General features: G+C 37.5%; 1 long non-coding RNA gene across 1 annotated transcript; it reads right to left on the bottom strand.

Annotated features, from left to right (window-relative positions):
- Window positions 1–3610: 3610 nt before the first annotated feature.
- On the bottom strand, window positions 3611–18853 carry LOC113948474. Its single transcript, XR_003528164.1, has 3 exons — window positions 18723–18853; window positions 15485–15514; window positions 3611–4903 (listed from the first exon to the last, which is right to left on the bottom strand). It is a non-coding gene; the product is annotated as an uncharacterized LOC113948474 (long non-coding RNA).
- Between the last annotated feature and the right edge of the window lie 878 nt (window positions 18854–19731).

The raw sequence follows: 19731 nt of genomic DNA, 5'->3' as shown, positions 1-19731 counted from the left end.
ATTTTTTAGAAAAAGATAAGATAATGACTGTGATTGTCATTTATAATTTCCATTAAGAGGTCCTAATAACATATTTCGTGTTTTGATGATGGCTAAATAAAAAATTAAAAAAAATAAAATTAATACTGTGGTTATATGAGAACATGTAACCATTTTACAGAATTACAGAATCACAGAATATGCCAAGTTGGAAGGGATCCACAAGGATCATTGAGTCCAACTCCCAGCCCCTCACAGGTTTATGCCCAATTTGTAATGCCTTTCTATTTTTCTTTTTGTAATTATGTTACTGATGTCACACATGCATTTTGAGTATTATATAACATTTCAAATGGAGTCTCAAAATCAATGTACAGTCCTTTGCCCAGCATGAACATGAAGACAAAAAAATGGAAATCAAGATTTCTGTAGTTCTTATAAGATAAAATATCTTCATTAATCTGGTTGACCACAGTATATCCTATAAGGAAGTTTTTGGTATAAACAATAAATATTTACATGCTTTGGGAAAAATAATCTCCAGTTCAGTTCTGCAGTACTCTTTATTTCACTTGCATAATGAAAGGATGAATTCTACCCTGCCTGCCATCTCAGAGGAGAAAAAAAAAAGAAAAAAAAAGACCAAAAGCCTCTCTGAAGAACAGAGAAAAAAATACTAAATGTTTTCCACCTCCTTTTCTATCTGTGTTTGCACAGCTGATGTATTGAGGCAACTCAACTGGAGATGTAAGCACAATAGGAAACCACTCTAATAATTGTACCAGATGCTTAAAAGCTTCTTCTCAAAGTTTTGTTAAGAATTTTTTTTTTCCTTTCTCTGAGGAAAGAAAGGCTTGCTGTACTCTCAGTAGGGAGCAGTGTCTTTTTACTTACTTATGGAGGAAACTAATGCCTTAATCTTAGCTTTTGTTGCTATATGGCTCCTCTCTTTTATAGTAGAACCCAAAAACATAGTTTCAAGATCTCATGTGTAGGTAATTCCCTCCTTTAGCTGACACCAGAGGTAGACATCTCTGACAAAATACATTTTTATTTAATAGCAAACCAGGAGGAATAGGAGGTCCTCTTATGAATCTTTTTAGTTTTCGTTCAAATAGATGATAAGAAAGCTTTTTAATTAAATTTTGATTTAAAATGATTGAACTCAGTTTGAGTCAACTTTCAGATTATAATTGTCAGCTACAGGATAAATAGACATGTCCTCATTGCCATTTTCGATGGCATACTATATGACAGTAGACTTATATATAGTTAGACCACTGTTCTGTTTCTCAGGCTTTACATACCAAAAAGAAGGAATCTCAAAACAACCTGAGGTCTGAAAGAATACTGTTTTCTTAAAACATGTGATTAGACTCTGATACAACTCTTTAATGCCCATTGGATCACAGAATTTTCCTGTCCCTAAGTTTCCCTCCATATAATCCTGATGGCAGCTTGCTTCTGATTAGTCCTTCTGTTCTTACAGTACACAGCCCCCACCAGTACACCTCATGCCATCCACTCATGCTGGTCATTGCCTGGACATAATTGAGGAACTAAGGACACATTTCTGCTTAACAGGGAAACTGAGCAATTCACCAAGGTAACTTTGTAAGAGCTGTCTTTGGAAAGTTCATGACATTTTGTCTTTCAAACCAAATATCTACTTTTTTTTTTTTTTTTTTTTTTGCTAGAAAGCTTAAACAAGCATGAAGAGATGCAAATACTTGTCTGTCTAATCTTTCTTGCTTTTTATATAGCTTCGGTCTAACCGTGAACAACTTTAAAATATTAAACTTTTAAACCAGCACTGTGATCCATTTTTCCTTTTCTTTACTGATTTACTACGTTGTGAAAGCTCCAAGTTTCAACTGCTCTGTGACAGAGACCAGAAAAAATCATAAACCCATGGAAAATAAGGTGGGGATTGACTCCAAGGAACTACTTGTACCAGTGTTTTTCACCATTGTTATTTATTTACACCAAAACCAAACACACTGATGCCAGTGGACTACTTAGAGTAAGATATTGTTTAATACAAGCAAGGGGATTGTGGTCTGCCTGCCTAAAAAGTACAGTACATGGAACAAGACTGAATCCACAAAGGACTGCATAAAGTTCAACATTCACAGGCTAATGTTAACCCCATATCTGAGAAAGTGAGGTGGTGAAAAGCCGGAAAGAACATCCTAGTCTAGTGGGAGGGATATGATGGAAGGTTTTTTCTCACTGATATTAGAAAATTAATAAAGTGACTTAGGCTAATCTTTACCAAATAGGAACAGTGAAATAGTAAAAAAAAAAAAAATCAAACAAGAGGCTCTGTTTTTAGAAATCCTGAGCACCTAGGAGTACTTACTAGCCATGTCTGTGATAGCCATTGAAAACTACTGGAGAGAATACTCAGGCACTTTAATTTAATGCTTTATATCATTAAAATGCAAGTACAATCCATTGGAGAAGTCTGGACTTTGCCAGCTTTTTAGCAGTTCCCAGGAATGGTTTGGATAACGCCATGGGTAAGGGACCGTTCCCAACAAGCAATTTAGGTCAGGCCACCCTGTTCTGGACAGCCTAGTCTCATAGCTGTGGGGGTGGGGGCTGCTCCATGCCATTGCCTTTAGTTCCAGAGAACAACCTTGGTACGTTTGATTTCTCAATATGTAGTCCAGCCAGCTGATGGGGAAATTTCCAGATGCCTAATAATTTAGAAAGTTCAATTTCCTTAAGTTGAATGTATGGATTTAGGACCTATTTTTAAAAATACATTGGCCTGAATAACAAGTACAGGGCAAAGAGTCCTTCCTTAATGCAGGAGGAAACTTGATGGCTAGGACACATGCCAGATGCCAGCTGCCAGCTGGATCACTCCTGAGCACTGTACTGGCTTTCTCCTACTCTGGCTGCTCAGTAAATGCCCAGAAGTGCTCTTTCCATTGCCCATTTGTATATAATTTATGCACACTAAGGTTATCATCAGCAAATAGTTCTGAGAAAAAGAGCAACACAAATTACTTGACTGGGTTTGCTTATACTTCTTTACCCTTTTTGTTACAGCACTGCATTTTCAAGCAGGTCATGTCTAAAAACTAGTTGATAAACTAACAACTTTCAGGCTGCAAATATCCTCATGTTAGATGCTCAAAGGGTGAAAAAAAAAGACACTGCACAGATTTCACTCCTTGAAGTGCACAGCTTCTTTCAGCTTCAATGAACTGTGAAAATATCAAAGGGATAACTTGCAACTCAGTATTTCGATGTTCATCAGTCTTCAGATTGCTTTAGTAAGAAAAACAGCTGCATCAGTGTTGTACAGCATTGCATTACATGCTGCTACTTTATTTTTTTTGGTTGGTATGACTGTCTCAAATTTTTAGTTCTGTTAAACAACATTGAATCTTCAGTGGTCCTTGAGAGGTGATGATCCTTCAAAAACTCAAAGTGGAAAATGTTTAGGGAAAGTGAAACCAGCCTATTTCCTATGAAAATGACACTTGAGTGTATTCTTCCTTTTGAACCTATTTATTATTTCAAGGTTTTCTCAAAGAAGGAATGGAAAATTCAAATGACAATTATGTTCCTATAAATTTAATGAAAAACAAAATTCACTAACCCAAATATAAATAGGTACTTAATTTTATAATATATTGAATTTCTTTCTTTCTCAAATGTTCCATCTGTAAAAACCAACACTTTTAAGAATCTTTTATATAGAAAGTATTTCACAATTAATTTTTGATGCTGAAATTATCTGAAGAATAATTATAAGCATTCTGTTTTTGCACCCAGGCCTTAATATACTCTGTCCCCAAACAATTCTCAGTTAATGCTTGTAGGCATTTAAATTGCTTTAACTTACTGATATTTATGTTTGCAGGCTGGTGGCTAATATAATTTGTCAGCTTACAATAATAAGTTTCTTCTACTTGTTGATCTTAAATTATTTTGTTCAAATCCAATAATTATTTTTTCCACATCTTAAATATCTTGTATCATAACCATGTTATTAACATGTCTAAAGAGATGGTGGAACTCTTCTGTACTTGTGATATTCTGAAAACTTTATCTTCTATTAAATCATTTTAAGTAGTAACTTGAAAGAAGATACAGAACATCCCAGAGTATTCCTAAACTGATACAGTGAAGAGATTTCCCTCTTTATCTATATAGTGTATTTTTCAGCTTCAAACATCTAATTTTATCATTTAAATATTTTGAGATTCCTAACTTTTCATCAAAACCCAAGGCTATTTTACAGAATGTCATGATGTGCTTCTTCCCCACCCCCCCGATTTTATAAAATAAATATATTTAATATTATTTTCCATGTTTTTCTTGAGTAGCTGACAAATATAAAATACTTGATCCCCCAGGAGTACCTTTCTTCTAAATCTCGTATTGATGTTCCCTTCTCATTTCGTTTGATTTGAGGATGATGTAATGAAGATGGCATTAATGATAGGGATGCCATGATAATCTTCCAATTTAATCTCGTCAAGCTTTCTCCGAAGTTGTTATGTGTAACTGTTCATCTGTTCCAGAGATACCTTCAGACTACTAAACCTAGCTTATTAAGTTTTTTGTTATCTCTTTCATTTCATAATTAATGAAGAGATTTACCAGTATGTTATTTTGCTGTTCCCAAGAAACCTGATTTCATCTTGTTTATTTTAAAAAATACTTCTGCCATATTAGCTTCCAGAAGAAGCTGTGTGCTTATAACATAATTAAGAAGCTTAATTCTTCTCTCAATTTTTCTGTAACTGTATTCTTTGAAATAAAAAGATGCCCATTTTCACTCTCCATCAGATCTTCTCCACTGCAGTGATAGTGTCTTCCCCTATTCCTTTTGCCCCTTTCCATGTCCTTCAGATTAATATAGGCAGTGCTTCTATCATCAGCTCTTCACTGGTTTGGAGGTCTGAAAAAGAGAAGATCCAAAAGAAAGATAACAGCAGTCTACATAAGTAGGGTGGAGAGTGTGAGTAGAGATCAACTGCTGATTGTCTATTTGAAAAAAGTTAGTAAGGGGTATCAGAAAAGGAAATACTTCTTCACACAATGTAGAAGTCCTGGCCATGTGGCACTGGAATATTAAAATGTCACAGGAGTTCAAAAAGCAATGAGCAAATGTATTGAAGGAAATACAATGGGAACTGTTAAATACAAAGACTGTGCATATGTTTTGCAAGCTACAGGCTGCTGGGACTTGGGCAATTATTCTGTGATGTGTCACCATATGTTTGTCTTGTTCTTACCCCCCTCTCTGAGCATCTACTATTGGCAGATTTTGGGAGCAGGATGTGGAGGGAGTGGGACATTTTGTGTGACCTAGAGGCCAATCTAACCCTAACCCAAGGCTGACCCTTGGCCTCTCATCTGCCAGAGATTCTGTTTCCAGACATATGATCTACGAGGCATATCAGTTCTCAGTTATTCTTTCCAGCCTTTATGAAAACGCTGTTTGTTATCATTTCACTTGCCATACCATCTGATGGCCTCCTTGTTAGTGTCAAGATCAGCCATAATGTTCCCATGGTTTTAAAATCCACAAGTCTATTTTATTAATATTATATGATATCCCTATCTTTATTGGAATTCCTCTAAAACACTATATTTTATGAGCAACTCAACTATTTTCCCATTCTTTATTGTGCCAAAGGTTTGTTGTTGGTTTTTTTCACTCCCTTTCAGTGCTTTACAGATTTACAGTTAATTTCCCTTATTAGTATTCTGACAGACACAAGTTAAGTGGCCACCAGCTGGCATCATAATTTTTCAAAGTATCTTTTGAACTTATAATTTTGAATATGTAAAGCACATCTGTAAATGCTACATATCTAATATAGAAAAGAAGTCAATATGAATAATGCAAGCTATGGATATTCCTTAAATATTAAATGCTTGGGAAGTAGAGTCTATTAGGCTAGTGTAATTACTGTCCATGGTTTTTAATTTTCAGTAATACTTGATTGCAACCCAGTCAGATTCCAGGAAGAAATATTATAGGACCAAACGCAAGATGATTATAGGCCGAGTGCAAGATACTGCACCTGGGTCAAGACAACCCCTGGAATCAATACAGGCTGGCGGATGAACAGCCCTGCAGGAAGGACTTGGAGGTGCTGGTGGATGAGAGGCTCAACATGACCCAGCAATGTGCACTTGCAGCCAAGGAAGCCAACTATATCCTGGGCTGCATCAAAAGCAGAGTGGCCAGCAGGGCAAGGGAGGTGATTCTGCCCCTCTACTCTGCTCTGGTGAGACCTCACCTGGAGCACTGCACTCAGCTCTATCCACAGGAAGGATATTGACCTGTTGGAGTGAGTCGGGGGGGGGGGGCACTAAGTTTATCAGAGAGATAGAGCACCTCTCCAATGAGGAAAGGTGGGGAGGATTGGTGTTGTTCAGCCTGGAGAAAAAGCGGCTCTGGGCAGCCTTCTAGCACCTGAAAGGGGCCTACAAGAAAGACAGAGAGAGTCTTTTTAGAAGGGCATGTTGTGACAGGACAAGGGGGAATGGCTTTAAACTGGGAGAGGGAAGGTTTAGATTAGGTATTAAGAAGAAATTCTTCACTGAGAGAGGTGGAAAGACACTGGAACAGGTTGCCCAGAAAAGTCATGGATGCCCCATCCCTGGAAGTGTTCAAGGCAAGGTTGGACGGGCTTGGAGCAACCTGGTCTAGTGGAAGATGTCCCTGACCATGGCAAGGGGGTTGGAACTAGATGATCTTTAAGGTCACTTCCAACCAAAACCATTCTAAGTTTCTATGTTACTTTATTGTCTAAAAAATCCCAGAAAAAAAGCTATTTTCCAGCAGAGTCAGATAATGGCTAGGAAAGAGACTCTGACAGCTCAAGTCCTGGCTGTTCTCAGTACTCTTGATCTCTTGCTCTATCTCCTCTAGAGTTTACTGTTTGTTTGATTTATAAAATATGTGTGGAAATAGTGTTATGATTTTTGTGATAGTCCACCCATAAATAGAAATGAGGCAACATCTGTGGGAGAGAGACTCTAACTAACTAGATAACTGCTAGATCTGGGAAAAAGGCAGGCATAACAGACTTTTTTTCCAGAATATTCTTTTTCTCTACACACCTTTTCTCCTGTATCTGCATAATATAAAATTACCCATTACTTGTCTGGGCATTTTTCTTTTACTAGCACATTGTTAATTGATCTACACAGTATTTTACTCATTTGTTGTGCCTTTGTTGTTAGCATGTTTCTGTTTCACTTATTAATGATTTGTTTCTGTGATAATTTAAGATAGCTTGTTCATTTTTAATCTTTGAGAACTTAAAAAAATATTTCAGAAAGATAATTTTATTAATTAAAAAAAATGAATTGATCCTGTGATCTCCTTCTTCATTTCTTATGAGGCTGCTCTGTGGGATTCCTGAGCTGGGTGGAGAGAAGGAAGAGAATTAGACAGAAAAGATACAAAAGATTGGTTTGTTTGCCTTAACTTTCAATTGCCATTTCAAAGGCCTGCAGGTTTCTCAGATAGATGCCCTTAGACACCACAAAAAGCTGAGGTATTCCTTAGGTTCAGCCAGCCCTATATTCCAAGACATATCCCATTCCCTGGGATATGCTCGACTGTCCCAAGGAATTTCAGATGACCCTCACCTAGAGTCTAAAATTATGGGAAAAGGGTGGGGGTCAGGTTGTTTGTTTGTTTGTCTGTTTTTAATCTACCATTTCCAATCGATTTGGTAAGCTGTGTAGCACAACTAGGCAAAGGGAGACAATGAAAGGAAATAATTGCAGTCATCCAGCCTTACTTTCCCAGGAACTGGGACAAGTCTAATAACTGCCACAAGTTATTTTATGGCTATGTTTAAACTCCAGTAATCTGTGTTCTGATTCACAGGATAGCAAGTCTATTCCAGAAAATAATAATTAAAAAAAAAAAAAAGTTTTGGAGCAATGTAGGAGCTTGATGACATCTGAGAATTTATTTCACTGGGATTTATGAATCCTGTTTTTAAAGCTGCTTCATGACTTTGAGCATATGAAAGCAGTTAAGGACATGCAGGTACATATCTGGCCCTTATGGTTCAGAGATATTTAGTTTAGCCTTGCTTATTTTAAACATAGGAAGTTCTACTATTATGGTACTAACTGTTGTTGCAAAAGGTACTATTATTTTACTCTAGATTAATTTAAAAAGAAATTATAATGACTCATTGGATCAATTATTCATACTTTGCTAAGTGACAACATGTTATTATACCAAGATATAAAATTGTATTTGCTCTTTAGCTTTGGACACAATGGTATTATTAAAAAATCAAATACTAATGTGTACTTTGGCACATTTTCAGCATTTGTGCCTCCCTCTGATAAAATGCAATGCAAGAGCTTTCATCCAGCCTCTGTACAGACAAGAACACTGCTTCAGGGGAACACCAGACAATGCAGTAGCTGTTCTGAGGTAGCCAGGGAAAAAATACTTTCCCTTACGGTTAGCTGCTACATAACCTTGTTTTTATCCTCTTTTCTTTTTAAGTGTACCCCATTCTGCTCTCGTTCAGGTGAATGAGAGCTTTTGCAGGAATTATGCTTTTGCTCCATAGAAATTTACAGGAAGGAAACGGTTCTTCATAAAGATTTCATTCCTGTGCATTTATGAATTTCCTATAGCAACAGCAACAACAATTTCACTATATATATCTGCAATCAAGAAATAACCTTAATCTCTCATTGCTGCCAACTACATGTGTTTATTTATCTTAAAATTAAGAAAGACATTTAAGATCCTTCTATGGGCTTAATAAACTAACTCTGTGCTTTCCTAAAACACCAAATAACTTCTATTTATGTCTTTTTGCACCCATTGCCATCCTCTTGACAAGATAACTGGTGCTGCGGGGCTCCACATCAGATACTTTTTCTGCTTTCCTCTCATAATGGGAAATTGGTCCATTTGTATCACTGCCTATGTGCTACTATGAGACAAAAATAGATTTCAACTTGAAGTAAAAAGAAGATAGAATTGTGGCAGATTTTAGAGTCTGCAAGAGATATTGAATCATGAAGGGATTATTCAAAAATCACAAGCAATCATTACACGCACTTTTGTTTGCTTCATTTTGTGAAAACAGCAGAGTGATTTAAGATCTGCATCTTTTCACGGTTATTGTGGACATAAATAAGTCACAGATTTGGAGGCAGATTCTCCAAATCTTGAACTATGCATGACATTCAATACAAAGTCAACATATAGTTATTTATTTCGCTGAAGAACCAAACTGGAGCACTTGTCTATGAATATTCCAGCTGTGATGTACATAGTGCACATATTTAAGACATATTCTAGTCAGCAGTGTCTGTTGGGATTGTGCTTGTGTCCTCAATATTGCCAGACTTCTGTACTGAAGATATGAAGAATGAAAGAAGCCTAGTCACAACACAGTATTTTGCCTTAGTAATTTGTTTTTTGAATCGGAATTGGTTTTTTTTTCTTGATATAGTATTTAATCTAAGTCTTTCAGATTTTAGACCTCTTATAGCCTGGCTGTGAGATGATGATCACATAAACCAATTCTAAAGGACACTAAATATAATTACTTACCTTTAGTGACAACAATACTAATAGTGAAATGAATTAGCAACTTGATCTATTGAATATATTAATTTGCCACCCAGATTTGGATAGAAGTAGTATAAGAGAGTAGTATAAGAGAGTGGTATTAGCCTCTTCAACTTCAAAAATAGGGGATACCAGCACTGATTTCCTGAATACTGACTGCTTCACTATTATTCTCTCTGACTGCTTCACTATTATTCCAACGTATGAATCACTACACTTCTCAGTAATAGAAGTCATGTATAATGTTTAGAAACATTATTAGTTAGAAACATTATTAGTAACAAGTTACAGCAAAAATCCATACTGCTTTGTCCTTTGTTAAATCTGAACTTTGTACTCTGGTGATAAGAAGCCTTCTCAGAATTAGTAGAGGTTAATTCTGTGACAGATCTCTAAATTCCCATGATAAAAATATCTCCTCTTTAAGCAGTACATTTCTTTTTTTTCAGGAAAAAATAAAAAGGAAAAAAAAGCCTGAAAAGCTGTCTTTTTTTTTCCCCTCTTAGCTCTGTTCTTACGGTGTATTGGGTCTGGCTGAGCTAGAGTTCATTTCCCCACAGTAACCCTCACAGTACTGTGCTTTGCATTGGCAGTCAGAAGGGTGTTGATAACACACCAGTGTTTTGGCTACTGCTGAGCACAGCATCAGCACTGTAACATTCCTTCCTCAGTTGAGGGCAAGATTCTGGGAGGGGACCAAACTAGGCCAGCTGACCCAAACTAACCAAAGGGATATTCCATACCGTATCACATCAGCTGGGATATTTGAGATATTCAAAGCTAAGGCAAGGAGCAGGAGACAGGCATTGTCTCCAATGGCTGCCTGCTGAGGAACCATCACAGGTACTGAAGCCCTGCTTCTCGGGAATGGCCGACTGTCGCTGCTCATGGGAAGTAGAGAATAAACCCTGCTATCTTTCGCTTCGCTTTTGCACCCACAGAAGCCTAGCTTCTGCTTTAATAAACTGCCTTGTCCCAAACCACAAGTTGTTTTCCATCTTACTCTCTCCCCTGTCTGGCTGGGAAGGGGAGTGATAGAGTGGCTGGGTGGGCACCTGGCATCCAGCCAAGGTCAACCCACCACATATGGGCACCTGGTTCAGATGGAGTTAAGGGTCTTCCAGTTCATTCAAACATCTGGTGCTATAAATATTCATGCCTTGGTATGATTCCAATTTTTTTTTGCATCCATTGGCTTCTTCTGCTAAAAAATATATGAAGAGTTTATATGAGAGGAACTTTCCTCCATCTGAGTGCTTCCTCAGAGTTATGACTGTATCTCCAAAAACTTCTGAAGGAGTAAGAAAATTGAGGTTGTATAAAAGCATTACAACTAGACTGAGTCAGACCCACAAACATTTAGGCCAGCATCCTCTCCCTGACGCCAATGCATGTATGATGACACATGCACCAGCAGAGAAGTCCTTTTAACAGCCAAGCAAGAGAACAGGGTTAATGTGGACTCCAGTTGAAACAGACTCTCCATCCTTGGATATATTCAAAATTTGTCTGGGCAAGGCCTGAGTAACCCAACCTTACTGGGCCTGCTTTGAGCAGAGTTCTAAACTAGTTGCCCTCTGCATGTCTCATACAAGCTATGATTCTGTGACTCTGATTGTTGTGTTTAGCATCCACGAATCTACTGCTGGTACCTGGGATCTTTTCAGTTATACAATGAGAATGTCAAAACACACATTTGGTATCTTTTTGAAGACACAGGGTATAGCTAGATGCCTATAGATGAGCTTGCCGCCCCAGCTCCCGTTAGAGTCCGTGGAAATCAAATCAATAAAGTTTGTAGTTGCACCAAGGTTTAAGAACCCAGGTTGCCCACAAACTAGGTTCTCCTTAAATTTATTACTAATTTGTTACATTTAAATTACAGCTTAGGTCACCCCTGCCAATTCGGTGCAATACAACTTGTGCACTTTATGTGGGTGAAGAACTGGGAATTTACTGCTAGTCTAATTAAAGTCTTCATAGTCTAATCAAAGAATTATGATTAATCTGGAAACAATGATACCATCAATTATACTCCCAATTATCCAAACATTACAGCTCATCCCTGTAATGATATAGTGAAAATCAAAATACTCAAACTTTATAATAATTGTCCTTTTCTATGGTATTATGTTCACCCTTCCACTGTTGCTCTGGCAACAGAGAGATCATGTCCTAAGGTTGATGGCTTCTATCTAGGAGGGGACGGTGTCATGGCAAATCATTCATGGTGTGATATGAGCAGCTTTTTACTTCTCTTTACTGAAAAGATGATGTTGGTGTCAATAGTTTCCTCCTCCTTGCTCTTGGGTCTGCTTAGAGCCATTATTATGTACTTGCTAACACAGTTTGCTTGCTCCTTATTCATTGGTTCACAATTTCATATTATACCAAAATCTACTATATGTATGTTTTACATAGATACCTGGGTATGGCTCTATTTCTTAGATCCAGTCAAACTCTCTCAAAGTATCAGCCAGCATCTTAGGCAATAAATATGGTTTCTCCCATCTGTTGGTTTCTAAGTTTCCAAAGGTTCTTGCCAATTACTTTTAACCTGTTTCTCCTTGTCTGGTGGCTTCTCTTTTTTCTGAGACTTAATATTGCCTGCAGATTTTACAGAGGCTTCCATGTTCAGTCCCCACCATCTTGCTTCTTATTATATTTGTCAGTGCAAACAGCCTAACAGCAGTATTGTCAGCACATGATCCAGCACTCCTGGAAGCTCCCACTGCAGAGTATTCCAAATGACAGAGAAATAAGCTCATTTAATTCTTACTCAGTGTACTTATAGACTTAGGGCTGGAACATGCCATGGTCCTGATTCTCAGTCAGTCATTCTTTTTTCTGATACACATCTGGTCTCTGTTTCTTTTTATTTCTGCTATGGCCACACTACAGAACTTGAATGGTGGTTGATGCCCGCAAGGTTTTCACCTCCAAGAGAATACGGCTGTCATGTGAACAAAGTTCCAGAAGTACAGAAGACTTGTCTTCTATACCTAGAATTAAACCCTTAAATATTCTTTCCCTCTTTCATCTTTCCCTGTATTATGTGGTGAGCAAAATTAGCCCTTAAGTGTTTTTTTCCTCAACTTTCCAGATAGAAAGGGCTAATCAAACAAGATATCCTAATAAAATAATATAAAATGAGCTGCAACACTGAGATGAAGTACCTTCTGCTATTTTTCTGACAAATATACCCTTATTAAAGATATATTCCACCCACTCTCTGGGTCACTTATCATCTTCCTCATCTTGTGCACTTCTTTTTATGTCTGAATTAATGTACGAACTCCTTGCTCATCCATGCAGGTCTCCTGCTGCCTTTGATTGATCTCTTATTTGCTGGGATGGAGCTTTCTTGAGCTTAAAGGAGATGATATTTGAATATCAACCAGCTCTCCTGGACCCTTCTTCTATGCAGGGTCGTATCCTATGGGATTATTCCAAGAAGCTCTCTGAAGAAGTTGGAGTCTGAGTTCCTGAAATGCAGATTTGTAGTCCTGATTTTTGCCCTGCTTCCTCCTCTTTGGATACTCCTCCTCCTGTATTCTCTTTGATCATGTGACCCCAGTGGTCATATGGCGATTCAGCCAAGGCTGCTCCAACTTTCATATCCCTGACCAATTCTTCCTTGTTTGTAACTATCAAGTCCAGGAAAGAACATTTCCTTGTTGACTCCTCGAGGCCAAGACAGCTGGGCATGGAGAAGAGAGGCTGAGGGGGATCCCATCCATGTTGTGCTGGTTTAAAGGTAAACCAGCAGGAGAAAGGAACCCAACTCAAAAGAGATTATGTCAGACTTACAATTTAATAAAAATAATACAATAAATGCAATTATATAGACAAACAATTGGCTTTAACCTACAAAACCCAGATTTATAGCCTGGCACCCTGGGGCATGAACAGAATTGTGTTTGTTGGCCCCCATGCAGAGCCCCACATGGTCCCACTGAGGAAAAACCTGTTGGTGAGAGTGGTGGTCACAGTCTAGCTGAGAGTGGTGGTTTCAGTCTGGTCGAAGTTCTGGTCCTCCTCTGGATCCCACAAGTGGTACCAAAAGTCCCAAGACCTCAAGATTATATACCCTCAGGTTTGGGCAGGAATGCCCGGTACCTCCCCCAGGGCGAGGAGTTCCACAATGGGTGATTGTGAGTCGTGGGTGTGAGGACAGGAATATCCTCCTGTCTCACAGGCCTCTTAACACCCAGCTTATAGCCAGGGGGTCAAGTGTGCTCTAGGCATCTGCTGCAAATGGTCTATTGTTAACAGTTTCTGGGAAATGACATAGAGGGTATAGAATACACAGTTTGGGTTACACCCACACAGTGATGAACTGGTCCCAGCTGTTCTAGCTAGCACACATGTGTATAAACACTTGAACACAGGGAATGAAGAAAAGGTGGTCAGACATTTTTCAGTGGTGCCCAGTGACAGGACCAGGAGCGTTTACCTTAGAATGAGATGAATTGCATCATGAAAGTGCCTGTTTTTCTCAACTCACTATAAAAATATCTAGATATCTGGATCTGATGCAGACACCTGTGACAGAGACACCTAAATTTAGGTGAGCTAACTGCTCTGTATTAGAATAAATCTAGGCAACACAGCTGACAAATATTTCAAGGTAAGCGTTCCTCCTTTCATTTAGCTGAAGTCACATCACCACATGGAGGATCAAACCCTTAGTGAACTGATTGGTTTAGAGCACTTCTGTACATTCCCAGTTGCATTTAAGACACTTAAACATAGCACTGCCCTTTTTGCCTCAAAACTGGCAGGAATGCCGAAATATCATGCCTGAAGTTACCTACACACAGCACACAATTGAACAAAAGCTGGCTTCAGAGGAAATCACCACTAAAGATTATTTCTCAAAATTTATTTTTCCTTTCTGCCACTGCAGCCCTGGGTCAGCTCAGATGTTGACGGACACTTCCACTCAGATTCACTGAACTAGGCATTTTTTCCAGAGAGCTACATGCTTTTGAAAACAAGAGTATGGAAAAGACTTGAGCAATTTTAATTACAGTTTTGACTATATGTTTACACATTATTAGTTCCTGAGCTGTGTTTGGATAAAATTTAGGCAACTGCCTCTAGCTGAAATAGTACACTGTATTCTGACAGTGGGACACAATGTTGTGTGACTGCTAGCATGATGGACTAGTGAAAAAGAACATTTTCTTTTCCATGTTTAACAAATTATCTGTTGAGGTAAATGGTCATATTCACATGCCACCTAAGCTTATGTGGCTAGCTAATAGGTGAAAACTACGTACATCATAAATCCTTTAAAAGTCATTTGAACTAAAATACAGAATGCTTACTCAAGAGGAAACTTGAGGCATGGGGCCTTAGAATTTAGGCTGAGTTAGCATTGCAGCTGGATAGGTCTGGCTGATGATATGGTGGTTAACAACATTTCTATTATATTCTGCTCTATTTCTATTTATATTTTGACTTATGTTCAAAGGAGACTAAGCTAGCATTACAAGGAGCCAGTGTAACAGCTCAACAGCACTGTAACCACTCTCTGTTTTTTAATGCAGTTGCATTACAAACACAGAATAAAAGAGTGGTTCCTAATAAAGGAGGTTTATAATTTATACAGATTTTTATTTTATATAGAAGAAAATCAATTTTGGCATAAGGCCTGCTCAAGAGCTCTATATATAGATAACATATACAATGATGAGGAGACTGAAAGTTATTTAGAACATAACCACTGTCAGTGCTGTGCAGGGCAGTGTCACAGCAGATCTAATTTGAATGATCAGCATAATTTTGATATTGAAAAGATAATTTTCATTTTATATCTTTTTCCAATAGATTTTTATATTGTGTTATAAGTGTTAGGAGAAATGCCAACACAGACTTTGTGACCTAGTAGTAACTTACCATGAATATATATTCTGCTTCCCTTTCTTCCTGTAGGACAGAAACCATGCATTGCAGTTAATACTTTAAAGCAATATTGGCACTGCAAGAGCATGGAGTTACTTGGTCTTTCCTCTTCTAATTCTATAAAAAAAATGATTTTCAGAGAGTATCAAGGCCTTAACTGTTGAGATTTTTTTTGCATACAAGCAATTTAAAAACAATATAGCTTTCAGATAAATAGATTAGTGGATTGAACATTCTTTTTCCTAAGGAATACATATTAAAACTGCTTTTTGCCTAATCATACCTTAGTGATATTACAAAAATGACAAGTATCACCAAGATCAGAATGGAAATGTCTTGTCCAAATAAGACTTCATAACACCATTGGATTTCTTCTTGCATCTGTATTGACTCTCAGTGCACTAAACCTACAGAAGTCTGTATTTTCTACCATTTCCTCTATTTTTGCCCCCCAGCATATCTCAAGGGTTTGGGGATTGTTTTCTTGTTCTTTGTTTTCTAACTGGAGGTATTTTCTCACATATTTCCCACATTCCTTCACAGTTTGGTGTATATTTACATTCTTTATTCTGTATTTCAACTTTACTGTCATTGGTTTTATTGACTCTGATTGACTTCTGCACATTCCATTCAACCCCACATTCAACCCCACTTAAACAGAAACTTGAAAGCCACATGGGGATTTTTTTGTTTGTTAAACACTGTACATTTACATAACAGCACATGTTGGCAACTGTCAAGATCAGGTGTTTAACATCAGATCTGTAGCTTAAAACTCACTGAAAAAACTAAGCCTTATAAATTTTAAAAAATTCTAGTTACTTCTCATCTTCTACATTTAGGGTTTTTTTAGGTAGTATCCACCATCAGTGTTCATTACACACAAATCTTTAAATTATTATATTATTTTACAAGTGATTTAAAAAAAAAATTGTTATAAACTCATAGTTTTTTAAGAGACAAATTAGTTTTAAAGAAAACAACTTCAAACTGGTACGCACTGATGTGTTTACTCCCGTGATTCATCTGCTTTGAACTGACTTCTCTCAAAGTACACGTACCTCTCCGAAAAGGTGGGACTTTGCAGATCCTTCTTAGTCACTGTTAGACCTTCCTCTTTCACCTGGCAGCCTCTGCATTCATTCTTCATAACAATACCCAGTTTGTGTCACATTATGTGGAAATACGACTTTTTAAGAAGAATCCACTCGGAGAGACAAGCACTCTCACGACAAGACGCTGCCCCAGTCTTTATTTATGGACTCTGTACCATTTCCTCTCGATTCACGGCTTACTCCACAAAATTGGCTAAGCAACCATCTTGCAGTGGCAGCTCGTTATGCTCTTTTTTTTTCTCCTGCAAAAGCACCGAGCTATACTGAAGAAGCTATAACTGCTGCTAACGTGAGCATCGGCTCCCTGAATTTGTCTGAAGCACAGCTATGGCTTTTTGGAAGATGATGTTACTTCACTTCTATGGTCTCCTGCATTAATCATGCTTGTGGTCAGCAAAGGTAATTAATTAATGCAAGTTGTAAGAGAGACAACAGAGACAAAGGGATCTATGCTACTAGCTTACAGTACAGCTGTTTTATGCACAGCTATGAGGAGCTTGTCAGAATATACCTGAACTAATTCAAAACTGTCTCTGTGACTTAACAGGAAATAACTGTGGCCGTACAGAGATCCATGCAGGCTGCAAAATCTGTCCTAGACCAAGGAAAATATTTGAGATGTTTCCCAACCTGAGCTCTGGGTTGCAGTAATGACATTTAGAGCTCATTCAGATACATCTGATGGTGTTTGGACGTACTCAAAGACCAGACTTGTAAGACTATACACATGTATATAGACACTAAAAAGAGATGATGGCAATGTAATCAAAAATCTGTATTCAGATATGAAATCTTAAAAGTAGCCCAGTGTTCCTGTTAATGATGGCTCTGGCATTGCCTACATTGCCTAAAAAAAGGAGAAGAAAAGATGAAGAAAACCAAGCCAACCTCCTCCTGTTTCTTACTAAGAAATTCAGTTCCAGTGGTTTGTTTAAGCCAACTTCCTGCTTAAAGTAACTATCTAAGCCCATATAGAGATCACAAATTTTATGCAGTTCATGTAACCAAGAACATGGAATTAAAACCAAATAGTTTAAGAAAGGAATTTGAAAACAGTGAGGAAAACAAATACAGTCAGTAAATTCACAGCCTGCTTTCAGGTCTGTCCATGAGTAAATTAGGTACATTAATTTCACTAGATTTACACCAGGAAAAAAACTATTTATTTCCCACTGACATCATCTGTATTAGAGGTTTAAAAACACATGCTAAAGATGTAAAACAAAGCTACAAAACCCCAAATTTTACTTTTTTTCAGTTTTTAGATAGGAATGTACAGTTTTTAGTTTAAATTCTTTATATGGTACAGCAAGCAAAATACGACAGTAAGTGTAACATTTACTTAAAATAGTGTAGAATTGTAGAATAGTATAAACATGAAGTATTGGTTTTATGTATGTTTATTAAGATAAAATTAACCTAGTTCTGAAATCTATCTACTCTATAAGTTCCATAAGAAACTTTAAAAATTTGAATAGGCTTATACAGGTGAATAAATGTAAAGATAAATACCTTGCTTATTTGCTGGCCACTGATTGAATAATGAACGAAAAACAAGATTAAAATTGCTAACAGTCCTGCACTGCTTGCCTTTGTGCAATTACGTTCAGATTTGTCTGAATTCAGATCCTATCCTTCAAGTCAACTTTTCACAGAACTGTGCTTGCAAGAACTGTTATTACCAAGAAGATTCTTTTCTTGGCTCATTTTCATAGTGGAGCAAAATTTAAACTGTTGTAAACTTGCTGACTAACAGCAATTAAGTTTCTTTTTTTCCTAAAACAAATCTGAAGCAATACTTTCTTTTAAATGTAAATTTGAAACTATTTTGACTACATGCTATTTAGAGCACTATTACTGTTTCTTTAAATACAGTTCTTTGACAAAAAATCACTTTTCTGCAGGATCCAGAAAACAGTGCTAACCATTACTGTCATTGTAGACCCTTAAGGTTTAAGAAGGTCAAACTGAAAAAGTAAATCTTAAAACTAGCATTAGTGTTTTAGTCAACAGGACTTGTTCATCTAAGTAATAAAGTCTGAAAAGTTCTGAAAGAAACATTTCTTACATTCGATATATATTCTGTACAAGAGAGTAGGAGAGAGATATGGACTTACTGGACAGAGTCCAACAATGGGCCACTAAGGTGATGAAGGGACTGGAGCATCTCTCCTGTGAGAAAAGGTCTCCAAGGTCTGGGACCCTTCAGCTCGGAGCAGAGAAGGCTCAGAGGGGATCTCATCAATGTATATAAATACCTGAAGGGAAAGTGCATAGAGTCAGGCTCTTCTCAGTGGTGCCCAGTGACAGAACCAGGACAATGGGCCCACACAGAAACACAGGAGGCTCCCTCTGAACATCAGGACACACTTTCTTTTTTTTTTTTTACTGTGATGTTGACTGAGCACTGACTTCAGTTGCCCAGAGAGCTTCTAGAGTCTCCATCCTTGGAGATATTTGAAACCCCTCTGGTTATGGATAGCCTGCTCTAAGTATCCCTGCTTGAGCAGAAGGGTTGGACCAGATGGCCTCCAGGGGCGCCTTTCAACATCAACCATTCTGTGATTCTGTGGTTCTTTGATTTGAAGGAGCCTTAGTGCTTGCCAATTACTTTGCATTATAGAGTAATATTATGCCATAATCAAAACATCTAGAACCAGTTAAAATATACAGATAACACTATTTTGAAAATACAAAGATTTGAAAGAAATGCATGACCTTCCTCTTTTAGCCTTTTACCAGTACAATGACATAACTTGCTATCCAATTACATAACTTTAAAAAAACCCGGAAATGTTCCAGAAAGAATAAGAACCAAAGAAGGACATATTTAAAGCCTAAATTAGTCACATGGCCTGTTTTGATATGTCCCATAAGTACACTGATAATATTCCCAAAGAAAAAGAAGTTGGGTCTCTGTATATAAGCTGTATCGCCCATCCAAAATTTGTCCCTAAGTATGAGACTCGCTCTCCACACACAACTTTAGTATCTCTGCTAAATCTACCCCTGTCTCTACTGATTCTTTTACCAAGCACTATGGAATATTTTCTAATTTCCCTATTAAATACATTCTGGTTCTTGCCAACTGTCCTTTCTTCCCTTGAAAGACAGGAATTGCACAAG

Source organism: Corapipo altera, unplaced genomic scaffold (assembly GCF_003945725.1).
Source record: "Corapipo altera isolate COAL_440 unplaced genomic scaffold, ASM394572v1 0, whole genome shotgun sequence".
NCBI classification, from domain to species: Eukaryota; Metazoa; Chordata; class Aves; order Passeriformes; family Pipridae; genus Corapipo; species Corapipo altera.
Note: the sequence above shows the minus strand (reverse complement) of the source record. Positions and strands in the feature narration are given on the sequence as shown.